The sequence below is a fragment of the Anneissia japonica genome, unplaced genomic scaffold (assembly GCF_011630105.1).
Source record: "Anneissia japonica isolate Jap-2015-1 unplaced genomic scaffold, ASM1163010v1 scaffold2756_len2360902_cov194, whole genome shotgun sequence".
NCBI lineage: Eukaryota > Metazoa > Echinodermata > Crinoidea > Comatulida > Comatulidae > Anneissia > Anneissia japonica.
Window position 1 is genome coordinate 343,383 of NW_022719050.1, and position 5,393 is coordinate 348,775.

At 35.0% G+C, this 5,393-nt stretch overlaps 1 protein-coding gene across 1 annotated transcript in view; it reads left to right on the forward strand.

Moving 5' to 3' along the window:
* Window positions 1-1,386: 1,386 nt before the first annotated feature.
* Window positions 1,387-5,393, forward strand: part of LOC117110796 (fibrillin-2-like) — a gene marked incomplete in the record, with an annotated part of 84,494 nt that continues 80,487 nt past the window's right edge. Inside the window, 1 exon segment of the mRNA XM_033253616.1 lies at window positions 1,387-1,632.

Below are 5,393 nucleotides of genomic sequence, written 5' to 3' on the forward strand. Positions count from 1 at the left end.
ATAGTGTAGACAAAGCTTAACACAAATTCTGTAGTCATGTTGTGGGATATTAGCGACAATATCCAATTGGACATCCACTGAGCGGGTCTTTGTGGACAGGTCCATTCCGCAACAATTTGCTTATTTTATCTTGTATTACAGGAAATGAAATAAGACGAGAGATAAAAAATAATCGTACCACTACCAGGAATCGTTTTTAGGACCTACAAATGTTTAATAATATTAAAACATTTATTGCCTGTTGTTAGTGCGATATGTAGGGTTACTGTATCGAAATTAGACGGATATTCACCAGTACAGTAATACTGTGTCTTAATATTCTACAATTATTTTAACGGGCAAGACTCGGTGTACTCATCGAGAATAAGGTTATGATTTGGTAAATTTGTTGTTAGGTTGACATTTTAAACCCATCCCCCTCTCCCCACCCACCCCAAAAAAAAAAGCTTTATGACAGGTTATGTCGTTCGAGTTTGATTTACCTTACCAGTGATTCGTATACCATGTTGCATAAGCTTTTAATGATTAACTGCATCAATACGTTCTTTGTTAATTTGTACATTAGTTTTAACACTGTTAAAACCATGGATTTATATAAATAACTGGTAAAATTCGTCTCCATGGTGATATCAGGATTGTTTCATATCACCATAGTGATATCATGGAGTTATTACTCGTTCCACAGTAGTCATGTACAAATATGGAACGCAACACATTATCTTATTGAATTCTTAATAATATTACCCTTATGTAAACACACATTAATTACTCAGGTATTCGCAGTTAATCAGTCCAGTCGCTAGGTTAATCTATGGTAGGCCTAAGGGTCTACTGAAACGAGTGACTGCGTCCCCTTCCAGCTATTAAAGCACGAGTTTTTATTTTTTCTGTACGACTTAATGAAAGTTATAAATAACTGGTAAAATTCATCTCCATGGTGATATCGGGATTGTTTCATATCACCATAGTGATATCATGGAGTTATTACTCGTTCCACAGTAGTCATGTACAAATATGGAACGCTACACATTATCTTATTGAATTCTTAATCATATTACCCTTATGTAAACACACATTAATTACTCAGGTATTCGCAATTAATCAGTCCAGTCGCTAGGTTAATCTATGGTAGGCCTATATAGGGTCTACTGAAACGAGTGACTGCGTCCCCTTCCAGCTATTAAAGCACGAGTTACTATTTTTTCTGTACGACTTAATGAGAATAACTTTCGAAAATCATATTACTGTTGTTTACATTGATTATACTGTTATACTGGTGCGTAGTTTTTATAGACCTATTAAGTGACTTCACCCTCAAATAAATGGAATAGTCTGAAGTTTGTTGGTGTAGTAAATTGTCGATAATCATTCGGTACATCTGTTGCTGTGATCCTCGTGAACCAACAGAGCTCCCCTTGACGAGCTTAAGTTTTTGTAAGTCCTTTAACTTTAGCCTTGCTTGGTTGGAGTGGTGCAACTGCGCTAGCCTTCCGAGACAGTATATAAAATATTGTTGCTAGCACTGGCTAGATCTCACCAAGGTTCACTACAGTACGTTTCTTCTAGTTGTGTTGGATATTTCATCCAGCGTCCCGGTTGCGGACAATTGATTTTTAGTCTAGTTTATATAAGGTAAGTGTAGTAGCCGATATCATCTTTATATTTCATCAGTGATTAATACGATACACATATTGACTTACTGGTCAGTGATTCTAACAGTATAATAGTAGCATTCATCCACTTGCATATACCATGGTTGTCAATATATTTTTCCCCATCATGCCAAATGATGATGAACTTCTTTATAATAATGGTCGACTTCATGAATGCATATTGTCGGACCTCCATGCGCGTTTATAGATACCGTATAACTCAATCACTTGATAATAGTATTATGTTTTAAATAATTAATTGTTTTTATTCACCTTTTTGGAGAGCTACCTGACAGTAATTAATTTTGATCCTGTCATGTTAGTGTGTGTGTGTGTTTTTTTGTTTTGTTACTGTGGTATATTTCATATTTTCTTGTTTGTTTCTGTATTTTTAATATGTATTTTTAATGAAAAATAAATGAAATGAGCTGATGATAATAAATTAATAATGGTCTCGATCATCAGTATGACAACAGTGAGCATGATACTGAGTTTGGTAAATTATGAAAAATACGTTGTTATACATTTTTTAGTTCATCTCAAATGTAAGTATGATAACTGACTATTTAAATTATTACTACATTGTGGTGGCCTTTTAGAAAGAGACACTGACCTGACAACATTTTACATCACCATCTCATATCAGGGCTATGAAAGTTAAATGTAATAAATTGTAATACACTAAAACTATTATCGGACATACCAATTTTTTTTTACAAACGAACGTCAACTCTACTTATATTTATATGACGTCACATGTATTGCGTAACTCCTTTTGTTGGCGGAGATAACCAATCTTGGGTAGGGTTATTTAGGATTGGTGGTGTTAAATTCAATAAACAATAATGTATTCACTATACTGTATAAGAAGCCCATTTATAGTTTATAAAGGAGGAAACTGTATCGTGAAACAAAATTAATTACAGTAGACCTGTTTAATTTTTTTAAATATCTTATAAAAAAGAAAATACGACATAATGAATGTTTACATGATTAATAAAGTACCAAAACCTCGAATTGAAGCCCTGGGTTTTGTTTTTGTTTTTGTGTTTTGTTTTTTTTTTGCGAATTTTTGGATGGGCTTCTTTCGAGAATACTTTTGCAAAGTAGAAAGGGGGCTTCTTTAGAATTAGTGCTATAAAACAATAAATAGGGGCGCCCCTGTATCAATCTGTGTCATGAGGTTTATCAACCGGCATTAAATCGCCCAAACTACTGTATAAACCAAGCGGTTGTTTTTTGTTTGTTTGTTTTTTTTTTTTTTGTTGTTTCTTTTTTTTTTTTGTTTCCTTGAAATTAATGTACAGTGTTGTACTGTATTATCTCGAAAAAAAAAGCCATGCTGTCTTGAAAAGAAGCCCATGGGCATGGGCTTCTTTTCGAAGCTACTTTTGCAAACTTTAACTTTAACTTTGGGGACTTTGATTCGAGATGGACTTCTCGAGATTAAGCCCACTGGGCTTCTATTCGAGGTTTTACGGTAAAGCTTTAGTCATAAATTTGACATTCATTAGGCCTACACTTCTCTCACTGTCAGTTTGTACTCATACATTTTAGGGCCTACATTGTAACTTTATTTTGGAGGCCTGGTATAACAAGGGACGTGCTTAGTGCGGCAAAATATTGTTGACGTTGACTGTCCTGTCACACCTGATGAAGCCGACTATAGCCGCAGAGCTCGTGCGATCTTTAAAATAGATATAAAAAATCTCAGTGGGCGGCCTACCTCTCTCTGAACAGACACAATATTAAAAATGTCAATTAAAGCTTCTGTCCATTCGAACTGCCTTTAATTCCCGATGAAGTAATAAAAATGAGTCATTACCTCTTTGCCCCGAAAATAAAATATTAATTAATTAATAATTTTAGGAACAGTTGTTCAACACCCCTCAATGTTGTGCTGTTCCTCTGCATTGAGATTGAGATTCAAATAATTTATTGTCAGTGAACATTCGTCATGAAATTTTGTATTCTTGTTACAACATGGACCAGTCGACGACACAGTATACAGTAATTTCACAAGATCAGAGTGCCAACCCGATCATTGGTGACCAAGATGACCGATTAACTTAAGAAAAACAATAGGGTATGGTTCTAATCTATGAAGTCAAATGAATCGAAAAATAGGCCTATGTTTTTGCCATTTTTAGAGTTTAGATAATTCGAGTAATGTACTAGGTAGTAAGTCTTTCTTTGTAGTAGCAGTAATACGGTAGTAGGAATTATTTGGTTACGGAAGGTCCCAGGTCATTGGATATTATAATCAGGCACTGGACAAGTAGCTCTTGTGGTAGTCTTTCACGGAAATGTTTGCTGTTAGGTGGATTACTGTTACTCATAGGCCTACATCTTCAACAGTTGACATAGGTATAGCTAATATTCACTCGCCAAAAATGATTCATGTTATATCTATTTCATTATTATACTGACAAATGTGCCATTTGTTTAGGTTCACTCAAAACTCCAAGAAGAATTATATAATTTATTTTAAAATTATAAACGCGTGTAGTTTTTAAACGCGTCGCATAGCGAATTATGAACGACTTTATTTAATTTTTGAGAAGCTCTGTGGCTTGTCTTATTGTACTCAAACACCGTATACAGGATCTGTGGTGTAATTAACCGATCTCAGAACTTGTCGTGGGATGGCATAATTTATGATTTATTTTCATTCCATCGCAGTAAGCCTGGTGATTATTAGCCTCAGTCACTTGTGTACTTGCGTCCCATGAATACCGGAAATAATAGAAACACAAATGGTATCCTAATCGAACGATCAGTACGGTAATGTAGGAAGTATGCCTATTAGGAGCTTATTGGTGCGAATGAATGCTACTGTAGCAACTTGTTCAGCAATCGAATCTAGTCTGATAAATTAAAACAGCCAATACCTGGTCCATAATTATAAGGTTATACTTATTTATTGTTGTTGTTATTATTATTATTATTATTATTATTATTATTATTATTATTATTATTATTATTATTATTATTATTATTATTGTAGGAACTGGTTAATGCACTAGAATACAGACGTCCATTTTTTTTTCGAATTCTACCGAGTTCACTTTTATTAAAGATATGCTTTTGATGGTTTAGAAAAAAACATGCACACCAAATTCCCTACCATAATTCTTTGCTTTATAAAATGTGTATAAATTTGTCTTTAGAATTCATAATTTTCACACCAATTCTAAAACATGTCATATTTTTGGAACTATCTCCTTAACTCATTAAACGAATCTACAATAACACTTTTCCATTAAAAATATAAATGACGTTATCTTACCGGTACGTCGGATTTAGTTACACGTTTTTACACGTTTTAAGCGTCTGAACCTACAAAGTGTATATTGTAGAAAATGATCTTCTTTTTCCAGTTCTTAAAATTGCAAATGTTAGGATACGGCCAGTGTCGTATGTAGAAGACTTGAAGTGGGGTGCTGATGTTGGCGCGAAGGTGAAGTGAGGGGGGTGGGGCTCGATAATTAGGCTTGTTGAGGGGAACTAACTCGCAAAATAAGGTGATTTTTAACCACTTGATTGACCATGATTTGTGGAGGGGGAGTGCGCCCCCCCCCCCGCACCACCACTAGATACGCCACTACATACGGCACACGTTAGACACAGAACGCGCATCGCGTATGACACAAAATGGCTTCTAAATTCTCAATGTCGCAACTTTTTTTATCTGTGGCTCTGGAACTACACGCACTGACCAGCCCTCACCCTGGCCCTCAC